At 46.0% G+C, this 13799-nt stretch overlaps 1 long non-coding RNA gene across 1 annotated transcript in view; it reads right to left on the reverse strand.

Moving 5' to 3' along the window:
• Positions 1-2655: 2655 nt before the first annotated feature.
• The window catches only part of LOC146809941 (uncharacterized), a 137297-nt gene continuing 126153 nt past the window's right edge, over positions 2656-13799 (reverse strand). The window contains exon 3 of the long non-coding RNA XR_014965604.1: positions 2656-2817. This is a non-coding gene — a long non-coding RNA (uncharacterized LOC146809941). The remainder of the gene's footprint in view (positions 2818-13799) is intronic.

The following is a 13799-nucleotide window of genomic DNA, read 5'->3' on the forward strand; positions in this document are numbered from 1 at the left end:
TACACTTTCCTTTATTTCAGTACTTATGCCTTATAGTGCCCATTAGTAGGGTGAGGGGAGAAAGTAGTCTCTAAAATGAGACCTTTTCACATTATAGGTGTAAGGAGAAACTGAGATCTCACTGACACCTTTCCACAGCCTAACAACTGCGTATAGTGGACCATGGGGAGAGACTGTCATCTCCAGTGAGACCTGCATGAAGGTTACCAGTGTGTAGAATAGGGTGTAAAGAGACCCTGCTTCGCCACTCACACCTTTCCCCACACTCAGTAGTATGCATAGTAAGGTGGAGAAGATATTCACTTCACATGTAAGAACTCAATATTCCATAGTAAGTATAGCAAGTACTGACCTCTCCACTGAGACCTCTCCACATCGAAATAACCACATATGTTTGGGTGTAGGGATGGATTTGACTGTCCAGTCTCAGCTCCCCCAGTATAACAGACATTTACATGAGTTTGTAGGGAAACATTGTCTTCTCCACTAACACCTATCTCAAGGACAACATGGATGTGCAGTGCGGCGTGGGAAGTATTAGCCTCGGTATTGGCACCTCCCCCCACAGCAATAGAGATATAGACGTGTGTCTGGAAATGGAGTGAGCTCCCCCCTAATACATCTTACCAGGAGAGAGGTGTCTGTTTTAGGATTTGAAAAATATTAGGCCTGGGCGGTGAACTTCACTCCGTTCGTGGAGTTTGCGGCGTTTTCTGCACTCCGCACTCCACGGAGCTCACGGAGTGCAGAAAACTTCACTTCGCGATGTGCAGCGGAGTTTTTCCCCACTCGCGATCGCAAACGGTAAGTTCGCGATCGCAAATGGTAAGTTCGCGAGCGCGAGCTGCCGCTCGGGTAGAATTTCTACCTGAGCTGCAGGAATACCAGCACAAACTGCAGTTCGCACTGCACTCCCCCACTCGTGGAACTTCGCAGAGTTTTCTTGTAACTTCATGGAGTTCCGCGGGGCAAAACTCCGCGAACTACGCCTAGGCCTGAAAAATATGTATCTCTTTACTCATACCACTTCCCATGCTGACAGGTATGCATGGTAGATTGTCGGGAGGAAGTGCCCTGTTTGGTGAAACATCTCTCTTGCAGGTTGTATGACGTTACAACACATGCCATTACAACGCATGCCGTTACAACACATACCTTTACCATGACTTGCTGTCGGAGGTGTGCTGGAAGTTGGAATCATTTAATTTACTATTCAAACTCCAGTGTGTGCAACAGTAGAGAAGGTGTTGGAATTAACTCCAACACCTTCTACCCCCTGCAACAATCCTTTCTCGTTGTAACAACATGCGTTGTAATGGCATGTGTTGTAATGCTTCCATTGTAAAGGCTGTTTTCCCTCTTGCATGATAAGTTTGCGTAGTACAGTGTGGGAAGAGACTGCCCCCTCTCCTATGGTCTGTGTCTTGGATGATGGGTGTGCAAATTAGGCTGTGAAAATAAGCTTACCTCTCTGGCTACAACTATACCGACTATGATGTGTAAACATACCACTGTCTCAGCTGAGACATTGCCCTAGAGTAATATATGTGCAAAGTAGGCTGTGTGTAATAGGGCATAGAAATTACGTATCCTCTCTGCTGATAACTGTGTCTTGGTTGATTGATGAGGATAGTTGAATGTGGGGACACACTCATCTCTCCCTCAGACCTCTCCCCATTGGGGTAATAGGGCATGGTAGGGTGTGCACAAGGACAGGCCTCTCTGCTGAAACTTCTCTCCAGAGTCACAAGCATATATAGTTACATGTGAACAATGACTGCCTTCTCCACAATCACATCTCCACCAGCTGATAGCAGCACGTAGTAGAATATGAAAATGCCCTGGCCTTTGTGCCAAAACCTCTTTCTTGTATGAGAGGTCTGGTTACTACTGTGATCGCAAGGACTGATCTCTCTAAAGGACCTCACTGTTGCATGAGACGTCACCATAGTTGGGTAGTCAACAATTCTCGGTAGCATAAAAGACTACATAGTATTGTATAGATATATATATACACATGCAGGAGCATTTCTGCACTCCCTGAAGATGGAACGACCAGTTTTAGTCAACAGTAAAATCCTGTAATAAAATTAAAATCTATAACAACTATTAAGCAAATACATCAATAGTAACTTTAAACGTTTTTATTATAAAAAACAATTTAACAGCATTACAAAACTACAACCACAATAACCACAATTACAGTATCAAACTATATCAGCAATTATAAAACAAAGAAAACAACCAACTTTATTAATTTATAATGTCTTCATCACATTATGATGAGCAGCCTGGTGTAGCTGTACCACCTCAGCCTAGCAAAGAGTCTTTGGTATGGCAGTTGTTTGTTTTGAGGCCAGCTATTAAAAAAAATTTCTCAGCAAAGTTCCTCATGCATACCATTTTTTTAGATGAGTTCACAAAGGTTAGCTCAGGCAGAGTTAGCTCGTGCTGCTGAACTGCAGAGCTCTTTATGTGCTTCCACATCTTTTCAACCTGGATACACTGTGACTGTTCAGGTACTCCTATTGAACAAGACAATAATCCTGCTCATATAAACAAAGCTCATTTTTGCTGCTACGTCAGCAGATAAATATTTCCTCAGCTACAAGTTGACAACACAGCACAAGCTTGTGCAAGATCACAAACATCCCCCTATGCAATATAATCATTATCACTTCTCCAATTAAGTTTCCTCACTTTCTACAGAGTAATTAATTCCTGTTTTTTCAAAAGTGAACAAGACATTTTTCCTCCTCCATATATTTTCTCACAGGGTGGATTTCTTGTTCAGAGCTTCTGTTTTTCATTTTTCTTCTACAAAAAGAGAAAATAAAGAAAAATATAATGGTCTCAAGTTAGTCAATAAATCTTAACAGTCATTCTTCACTATATTCTGTAAAGTCTTCTACATCTTTCACCTTCAATCACATATGTATATCTAATAGAAAAAGTCTACACTCACACCAAGTGTATATTTTTCACAAATATATTATGACATGGCATCAAACCTGATTTCTTATAAGTTTATAAAGTAACACATTCCTCTTGAGACACTTTTGCTAACAATTAGCATGTTGCTTCATTCTAGAAATAGCAAATTCACCACTCAAACATCTTATAGGGCTAAGGTATATGTACAGTGATGTTCATAAAAACACCAGGGCTTATATTAATACATTCCACATTCTTTGTTTTGTTGCTCAAATATTAATTTACTTTGAAAAAATAAATGACAAGAGTCATTTGGCAAAACAGAAACAGTTGGTTTAATTAAACGCTTAGGCCGGGAGTACAGTTACGGAAGCGGGTCTGAGGACTGTCTCAAAGTACAATCAATCTGAGCAAGGTTTTTTATATCTCTGGGGACCTTGTTTTTGGGGTCATAAATAAGGCCCCTGATAATAAATGCAGGTGGGCATTGACCTTGCGTGGATACAATGAAGGGCTAGTGGGTAACGTGTCCAGATGTCCAGCATGAGGGGAACGTGATCACTGCATGTACTGTGTGTACTGTGTGTACTGTGTCATGATTGACTATGTGTTTTTAAATTCATGTGGCATCTGACTTTATGGTGTTTGTTTGGAATGCGCACACCCGTCCAGCAATGTATGCTTAATTGGAGCCAATCTTCCTTGACCATTGTAAAGTTGTTGTGCCTATCTTTGGAATTGACCTGAGTTTCCTGTTCAGGCGTTGGTCTGCCGGCTACATGCCACCCCCCTGGGATGTGTCATTCAGTACCTCAAGCCTAGGTCTCAGAGCCAGCCTGACCATGTATTTCTGAGTTGAGCTTAATGAAGAGTTCATGACAGGGGAATTAGATACAAGATGCGATTTCATTCTTACATATGAATGTATCATTATTAACAATGACATTGACTTTTTCAATGTTAACTTTCCCCTCTCTAGTTGAATTTTCAACTACATTACCTAACCCATACTTCATGACAGTCACATTATTGGGGATTGGTTGTTCCCCAGTTCTGACCATTACAACTTTCCTAGTTATTTGCATTCTACCCAATTTCAGGACTACTTTTTTACATCAGGATACACCCAATTGCTGGAAACCACACAAAAAGAATATCAATAGGAAAATGGGCAGCAATGACGTGCCAGACACTGTGGGAGCCAGGAAAACCAGGTTGAAAATCATTCCTGCTCAGGGGCACCTCCCTCCTTACACATGTCACTTTGGAAGCAGTGCAGTGCTTGGATGGCAAGAGTTAGAATGGCATTGTCCATGTCATTTCCAGGCATAAATGCGCAGAAGCACTCACCGATCTGGCACACATCCATCCCTTCATTGAGGTAATTAAGTCGAACACATATCGATGTTGTATCATTTCCAGGCTTGAAGGTCCGCCTTTGTTGCTTTGTGTTAGCTGCTAATTGAATCCGCTTACTCACGGGGGACTGCTTTGTGGGGGCACACGCTACCATTCTTCCTGCGCTTCTGTGTTGCCGTGAGAGCCGCCATTTTCTGCTCGGTGGCGGTCTAGCTCTCAGGCACATGGGATTACTTAATGCGCGCTGATCGGACGCGCAGCGCTTGAAGGTCCGCCTTTGTTGCTTTGTGTTAGCTGCTCACTTTTTTTTGTTATTTGCACATTCCCTGTGTCGGAATTTTACTGGCCTCATACCTGCACCTTAAAATTGATGATGATCTATGTTTTTACCCAATTTTAACTTAAAATATAATTGAATCCGCTTACTCACGGGGGACTGCTTTGTGGGGGCACACGCTACCATACTTCCTGTGCTTCCGTGTTGCCGTGAGAGCCGCCATTTTCTGCTCGGTGGAGGTCTAGCTCTCAGGCACACGGGATTACTTAATGCGCGCTGATCGGACGCGCAGCGGACGCGCGCAGCGGGTGCGCCGCGGGCGCGCCGAAGGCGCGCACAAGGCAAGCCCGTCTGCACCCATCAGCGTCCCGAAAGCGCCCAGCGCCAGGTATGCTGCCCGCCGTTCCGTGGTCTTGGCGGCCAACAATGGGTATACCCGGGGGCATTTGTTATCATTAAGACCCGCCAGCTGCTCAGCACCTTCTAGCTGGGATGTCGGCTCTGCTCGGCGCTCAGTCTGCCCAGATTGCTATTTCCATCTAGGTGCTGGTTTGAAGGGATCAGAGTTCAGGTCTGCCCCCCTACCAAAAATGAAAGATTGCCCTCTTATTAAAGCTGGCTTGATCAATAGTAGGTCGCTGGTGAGACATTATCAAGACATCTTTGATCTTATATTGGACCATCAGCTGGATCTCCTTTTTATTACTGAGACCTGGCTGAATACTTCCTCTAACCCCATTGTTCAATTGGCTATTCCAGCGGGCTATCGGATCTCTTGGGCTGACCGCTCTAGTGGTAGGGGGGGCGGCATTGCCATAGTGCATAGAGAGGTGTGGGAGGTCTCCCAAGGGACTAGCATTGTATTGGGGCAGGGTGAATTTTTGGACTTTACCATTGTTTTTTTGGCCCACTCCACGTTGGGCGGGACACTGGTTTACAGACTACCTGGATCTGCGGGTCCTTTTCTTAATGGTCTGAAGGAAGTTATTGTTCCTCGGGCCCTGCGTTTTTCCCAATATCTTTTTCTGGGCGACCTTAACATCCATCTAGATCAGACGGATTCGGTAAATACCCAGTCTCTTCTAGATTCTTTAGATTTGTCCCAGCTTTCCCAATGGGTTAAGTACCCTACCCACTGCGGGGGCCATATTTTAGATCCTATTTGTTCCAATTTCCCCATCCACATGGAGAGTCCACTTCCAGTTTCCTGGTCTGATCATTTTTTCTCTTGCTTCACATGGCCCCTGGGAGCTGAGGCTGTGGAGCGCCAGGATACGTCGGGGCTTGCCACTGCTAAAATCAATCCGACTGCCTTTAAGAATCTTTTAGAGATTTCAAAAACTGTTCTCCCTGCAGATCTGTGCGGGGCACTGACCTGCTTTACAGATTGGATTGAGCGGGCTGTGGTTACCCTTTCCACCCCCCTCCTGCCGCCATCGCGTGAGGAATACTCCCTCTAAACCATGGTTCTCAGCCGATCTTAGGCTGCTCAAGCAACATTGCAAAAAGCTTGAACGTGGTTGGCGTGTTAATTTTTGCGCCTCAGCAAAAAAGTTTATTAGAGATGCGCAGAAGGTGTACTACCAAGCCATTAGAAAGGCCAAAAGTCTCTATTACGCTGATCGCATCGAGTTGGCTAGTAATAATTCGAGCGAAATCTTCTCTATTGTTCAGAGCTTTATGGCTCCTAAGGCTATGATGTCCAAACTCCCGGCCTCTGCCGCCTGGTGTGAACAACTGTCAAATTACTTTATTGACAAGATACGGTCCATTCAGGGGACCTTTGCTGGCCAGAGTCTGTATTTGGATGCGGCCCCTATAGTTGCCCCTACGTTGTCTGCCTTTGTTTCTGTCGACCCGTCGGAGACCCTGAAAATTTTGAAATCAGGGTCCCCTGCGGATCCGTGTACAGCTAGACTACTGGCCTCTACTGCCGAGGTGGTGAATAATGAGATTAACTTAAAGAGGCTGTTGTCCCTTTGGAGTGGAAACAAGCCAAAATCATCCTTCCATTGTTAAAAAAGGCCTCATTGGATCCGGGAGTTCCAGGGAACTATCGGCCCATCTCTTTGCTTCCCTGCCTGGCTAAAATTTGTGAAAAAGCTGTTAACAAACAGCTTACTGACTTTGTGGAGGGGTCTAGTCTTTTGCATCCAGCTCAGTCGGGCTTCAGAGCCGCTTACAGTACAGAGTCCGCCTTGCTAGAGGTTTCGGAAGCCATTCGCGAGTGTCTTGACTCGGGCGGCAGTGCAGCCCTCATAATGCTGGATCTATCGGCGGCGTTCGATACCGTCCCTCATGCCCTGCTCTTGACTCGACTAGCAGACATTGGTGTCACTGGTTGAGCCTTGAAGTGGCTGGGGTCTTTCCTGGAGGGACGGTTGCAACAGGTTTGGTTGCCGCCGTTCTCATCTGTTCCGCAGCCGGTTACCACGGGTGTTCCACAGGGGTCCTCTTTGAGCCCCCTGTTGTTTAATATATATGTCACCCCTCGGGTTTCTCTGGCTTAGGCACGTGGAGCAAAGATTGTGGCCTATGCCGACGACACCCAGCTGCTGTTTACCTGGGGTAAATCGGATTTTTCCACCGCAAGGGTACAGGAGTGCCTGACAGCCGTCTTTCAATGGCTTTCGGTGGCTCAACTAAAATGTAATGAGGGGAAGACTGAAATCCTTCTCTATGGTAATTTTCCTCTTCGCTTTAGGGAACTACTTTTCGCCTTCTGACTTTCCCCTACCCCTATGTTCAGGTCTCCCAGCTAAAAATCTAGGGGTTTGGTTTGATGAGCAGCTGTCCTTCTCAACCCAGATCAAAAAACTGGCGGGGTGCTGTTTTGGGATACTTAAGTCTCTTAAGAAGTTTCTCCCACTACTGCCAAGATCAGCGAAGGAAACAGTGGTTCGGGCTTTGATCCTCTCCCGGGTTGACTATGCCAATGGGCTGTATCTGGGCCTTCCTGATTATATTTTCAAAAAACTGCAGGTGGTCCAGAATGCGGCAGCCCGGCTGGTTTTGAATATTCCGGCGAGGATGAGTATGGCCCATCATCTGCGCACGCTCCACTGGCTGCCGATAAGGAAGCGTGTGGAGTTTAAGGCCTTGGTGATAGCCCATCGCGCCCTATATGCTGGTGGCCCGCCATATCTTAGGAAACGCTTTGCCTTTTATGTGCCCACCAGGAATCTGAGATCGTCTTCTCAGCTGCTTGCAAAAATTCCTCGGGTGCGCCTCCAGAGAATGGGGGGCAGATCGTTTGCGTTTACGGCTGCTAGGGCCTGGAACTTGCTCCCCGTCTCCCTACGCGCCATTAAAGAGATTAGTCAGTTTAAAAAGCAGCTCAAAACTTTCTTGTTTTAACTTTTCCCTCTCTGGATTCTTACAGGCTCGCGCCGGGACACTCCCAGGAGTAGCTGTGCGTGCTATAAAACTAATTAACATAACATAACATAACATATCACCATAGGGCTCTCAGTTCTTCCTTGATGAAATTAAGTATGAGCTCAGTGCAGTTTATCATCGTGAGCGTTTCCCACCTGGGTATCTGCAACCAGAGGGTGTTTGTTTTTGTTTGCAAGGTGAAGAAGGGTATTGACCCTCCCGCTGATACTTGTGCATCAGAGAACAGTCTGAATTCTTCTGGAATGTCTTTGTACTGAACCCAGCCCAAAAAATCAGCAGTTCTTTTTTCACAAGCGTGATGCAACAGAGACACCTTCTTCCTTAGCGGGTGTTGGTACAAATGCGACAGTTCTTCTCCGGGAATGACCAGGGTTTGGATGTGTATGGTGAGGAGGGAGCAGCTGAGTTAGGCAAACTCACCACACTGACAAAAGTTATTCATCAGTGTGGAGGTACCCCATTGCATGCCCAGAATGTGCAGGATTGCGCCACAGTTTTCATTTGTGCCTAGTGAAATTGTTCCTTTACCTCTGAAACACAAGGAGTACAGTGTAAGTTTCCATAAAATTAGGGGTTGACCCTTCCCTTCTAGTCATGTATATCCACCCACCTGGGTATCCCTGATTTTCTGACATGGGGCATCTGAACTGTTGTTAAACCCTCCCCTGCAAGACTTATTACTGAGATGAATAGTCCCAAACTGGAACTCCATGTCTGGGATCCATTTGTTATTAAAGAAGACTGCCCCAGATACGCTAAGGGCCACCTTGGGACCACAGATGGAGGCAGGGGTGGATGGGTTTGTGCACTGGTTCGTGGCTTTGCTACCGCCAAGAATCTTTTCTCTGGGAAGTCTTGGGGCCAAACAGCAGCATCCCTATGGTGCCCCTCCTGGGAATATATATTATCACGCAGTCTTCGTCCCCGCAGGGAATTACAACGCAGTCGTTACAACTACCGCGTTGTAATTCTGCATACCATTACCCCGCAAGTCATAACAACGACTTGCGGTGGGGGAGCGCAGGATGTTGGAATAGTATAATTTACTATTCCAACTCTAGTCTGTGCGGACAGTAGGGAAGGTGTTGGATTTTAAATCCAACACCTTCTCCTAATGATATGCGGAACTACAACGCGGTCATTGTAACAACCGCGTTGTAATTCCCTGTGGGAAAAAAGTTTCGTAGTAAACGTTGTTTACCCCCTCCTGGGCATCCTCTCTAGCACAGTTTGTATGTCGCTAGGCTTTGTGAAAATGTACAGTGGTGGATTGGTCTCATATTGGGTCAGATTCACTAATACTTCACTAATACTCTGCGGGTTTTTACCTTGTTGGGTTGTATTTTGGCCGTATTCCTACATAGGTATAGGTGAAGAAGGCATTTTACCTTTTCGGTGGCTACCTCTTGGGACAAGTAAAGCCTATCTGTGCCTACTGCATGGGCTATCAGCGAACAGACGTAACATCCCCAGCTTGCTGTCTTGGAGTCCACGGGGATCATGTGCTGATACCAAGTGTTGTGTGAGAGGGTGCTGTGTAGTTCATGTGTGATGCTAGTTTTGGGTTCTGTGTAATTGTAAGTGATATGGGAAAGGTCCCTACAATAGCACTGTAATAGTTCCTGGGTGGACTCCATTTGACTAGGCAGTTATTTGGTGCTGGATGGGTGAGGCAACACCCATCGTAAATAGAGGGTACATAGAAGTGCAACAATACATAACTTATTGCACATTGACGGTTGTAGGATGAATCCAGGGGAGGTGTCTCTAGTCCTCTGGTAATTGGAAGTAGTTTTAGTTGAAAAAGTTTGAGACAAAAAGCTCACGGTATAGTTCGTAGTTCTCAGTTCGCACATTGTAAATTCTGTTGGGGTGCTGATGTGGCTGCTGAAAAGGATGTGCACTTGGACATTAGATTGCCGACCTGTTGGATAGGAGCTACGTTCATTGGTTAGTTAAAAAAAACAGTGCATTATTGTATGCACTGTTGTTAATCATTTTCTTTAGGGTTCCTGTGCTGTTATTTAGGGGTGTGTTCTTCACACTCCATTCATGCAATTTTAGAGAGGCACCGAAAGTAGGCCCCACTCAGGGTATCTATTTTTGATGCTTTACATTAAAGAGTTGTTAGGCCTCCCCCCTCTTTGTACCTAACTGGGTGTTAGAGTGATGAAGGATTTTTATGGGGTAATCTTGTGAATATTAAGATAGTATCAGTTCTGGCGAAGGCTCTATGGGCGTCACCAGACCTTCTCTCCCAGTGGGTGCGTGGGGGGGCGCTTTTGGTGCGGGCTGTGTCTTTTGACCTGCATCTGCATGGGACGATGTGGAATGAGGGGGCATGTCGCTATATGAGTGCTGTTGATGATTGTAACATGCCCTAAGGTCAAATGTGTACCCCTTTAGACCATGGCATGTGGTGCGCAACATAACCCTCATGGCTCCAGGTGTCTTGGCTTAGCCCTTTTTCTAAATACTTCATTTTGGGCTAGTTCGGGCTTCTTTTTGTTGGTCTTTTGGGAGCCTTCCTAGATCTCACGTGATCTGTTGTCCCATTATTTCATGAAAAAATAGGTGGTCGGAAAGCTGTATAGTGGCCCCTGTGTATCCCTGCTCATGTCGTTTTGTGATGTTTAGGGTTAGACTTACTGTTTTCTCCAGATGGTGCATGTAAGGGCTTGTGTGTTGGCTGAATGCTAGGCCTGATACGAGGGGTGAACACATTCTGCATCCACTCTAACTCAGAGCTGTGATGGACTTCATGGGCCCCCTTCCACCAGGCTCCCCCTTTCCCTCGGACTTCATCCTAGTGTGTTTGGATCTGTGGTTCCTGGCTTGTGGGTAGGGACCTCTGATTAGTGAACATGCTCCTGTCTCTATTTTGGAGGGATATGACATTAGTGACCAGACTGTGGAAATTTTAAAATCTCGAGAGGAAGTAAGAAAGGAAGCATAACTAGGATCACAAGGATGCAGTGCTCCCGCCGAAGTCCTGCCTGATGATGAAGATCCTGGACTGCACTGGGCTTTGGGATGCCTGACTACTCAGGTGAACCACCCTATTGAATTGACGCCTTGGCAGACTCTTTGCAACGTATTTATTTTTGTGCATGTGCTACAGAGGCTGTGAGCTCTTCACTATCCCAGCGTACAGGAAGTCTGGCTCCCGACACTTGAGGGCAGCTTTGTTTTAGAACAATAAAGGGAACCTCCATTTGTCTGGAGGCTTCTAGGTTTTGGGCCACTGTTGGGACCATGTGCCATGGAGGAAGTTTGGTCCCTGGCTGGATGTCCGAGTATAGGGGCCTTTTGACTTGCAACCCGTTCCAATTGAATTTGCCTACGGGGGCGTGGGTGCCTGCTTTTAAGGACTGGTTGGGGAGTAGCCCTGCACCCCTCATCAGACTGCCTTCCTCCTGAGATGTGGCCAGCCAGACCTACCTCGAGGGATTAGCAGTGGAGTAGGGCCTAGGCTACAGGGGGCTCCCTGAACGGCAGACTCTAGTGAGGTACCTGATCGACAAAGCACATACAGCAGTCCTCAGTTCCCAAACATAAGTAAAGGCTTGAATTCCTAATATTGTCTCTTTGGTAATTCTTTTGATTTTTGGTGCAGTGAACTTTGAGGTGTGGGTCAAATGTGTGGCATGAATTGGGGGTTTCAACTTATTGCATATTTGGGTTCTGCGTCTTTATGAAGGCACTATCTCCCTAGACAGTTACCCCTCCCTGCCGTGGTTGGGCTGGGTTCCCTGTCTGTTTTTGCTGTTGTTGCTGTTGCCATGTGTTTGTCAGACTACCTGATCCCTGTTATGGTGGTGCCTGGCCTCTCTGTAGCTGTAGGGTGCATTTGGGTTTCCCTGGGCATGATTTTGTGGATGGAGATTTTGTGGGGACTGGCCCTGACTCATTGACCTCTGCTTGTTGTATGCTTTTAGCTAGCATCCTCTGCTATATGTCCCATTCTGTGACCATAGTGACATTCCCTAAGGTCTGGTTGCTGCCAACCACTCAGGCCTCTGCTGTTATAGTTGAAACCCTCTGGAGTTTTGCGGTGGAGCCCCCTTTAAGACTGGTGCCATAAGAGCGCTCACGGCAAATGCATAGGCCTGAGCGGTAAATTCCGTTCCACTCGCGGAATTTGCTGAATTTGGGTAATTTTGCGTTCTGCGGAGAACGCGGAACTGCCAAAGATTCTGCTATCCGCAGCTTTGTGGAATTTTTTGCTTGTTTGCGCTTTCAAAATGCGTGTTCGAGAGATATTTCACCCCGAGCACGCAAACAGCGTTCGGGAACAGGAAAAAAGCATCCCGAATGGGCGGAACAAGCAATTCCGCATGTTCGTGGAAGTCTGCGTGCTCGCGGAGATTTTTTACCGTTTCGCGGAGCTTTGCGTAGCGCGATTATGCAAATTCCGCCCACCACTACAAATGCAGCCCCCTCAAGGGCAGTCTTTTTCAATTTGTGTTGGACCGACTTAGCAGTGTCTCTCTGGGCTTGCTCCTGTTTTTCCCTATCCTTCTCCTGTTTCTTTTTGTGATAGTTCAAGATGTGCGCCTGTATCTCATGCAACGGTTTGGTATCTAGCCCCACTACGCTTTCCAATTAGATTTGTATCTCGGTGAGCAGACCCTGTTTAAGGATATTATAAAAGAATGTGACTTCTGGGCCCGTATCGGTCCATGGCTGTCCTGTCTCTTGTCCCCATCATTCCCTCATCCTATGCAGAAAATTAGTTATGGTTTCACTGGGTTTCATAGTCTCTGCCATTAACCCTTCCACATCAGGGCACTCAGGGATCATATTTACCTTACGGATGTCCATATTTGGTGCCTCTACGAATTGAATACAGCCCCTTTATGCTCGATGATTTTCAACGTAATTGCTGGAATGTGAGCTACCGCAAACACAGTTTTAGTGGCAACTCATAATAAGTAAAGGGTAGTTTTAGAGGACAGATAAGCCCCAGTTTCTCTTATTTAGAGAGTCTTTAGTTGTGCTCTAATTGTGGGGAATATATATATATATATATACGTGTGTCAGGACCTACTACTTGCACCTTTCAACTTGCACAGGAGCAGAACGACGAATGGTCCCAATGCCCTTCTCAGAACACTTCCTGTATGAATCTCAATCTCATCACAGGTAAGTTCCTAAGGGGGGAAAGGGGAATGGGACAAGAAGAGACTGCTCCAAGGCCTGCCTGCTGCTTCGAGATTTCTTCTTGGTCTTCTTACAGGTCTGCCAACATTAACAACAATGTAACTTACTTCTAACTTGTTTTCTTCCTACAGCTTCCCACTTCCCAAGTCCCTTATCTTACCAGGGTGCCTTTGGATGCTTGCTACTCTTCTCACTTCTCTATTCCATCTAGCTTGGAGGAGAAGTCTTCACTCTATTCTCTTCTTTTTAGGAGGTCATGCTGCTCAAGATCGCCTCTTCGCCTTTCACAGAAAAGAATAGGAACAAGGTAGGTTAATCGTGCCGTTTATAGTTAAAGGCATGTACCTTCCTTTTCTCTCTCTCTCTCTGTTACTTACTTAATAGAGAATGAGTGAGTCGGTATTCTGGAGTCTGTGGTGCCAGATTGATCTGGATGAAGGAATACTTTTAGAGGATGGGTAACAGAACTAATATTGAATTTGTGGGCTTTAACCCCTCAAGTATTTTCCCATGAAACGCTATAATGACTCACTCTGTTTTAGCGCTATACCACGAGGTAAGTATTTGTTAGGGGAAGCCTGTATTGTTTTGTCCTAATTATTTCTTAGAGCCCATTTGGGCTGAGTGTAATTAAAGAGTATAGGAAGAGATTCCTGGTATTTGTAAC

The sequence above is a fragment of the Triturus cristatus genome, chromosome 7 (assembly GCF_964204655.1).
Source record: "Triturus cristatus chromosome 7, aTriCri1.1, whole genome shotgun sequence".
Lineage (NCBI taxonomy): Eukaryota > Metazoa > Chordata > Amphibia > Caudata > Salamandridae > Triturus > Triturus cristatus.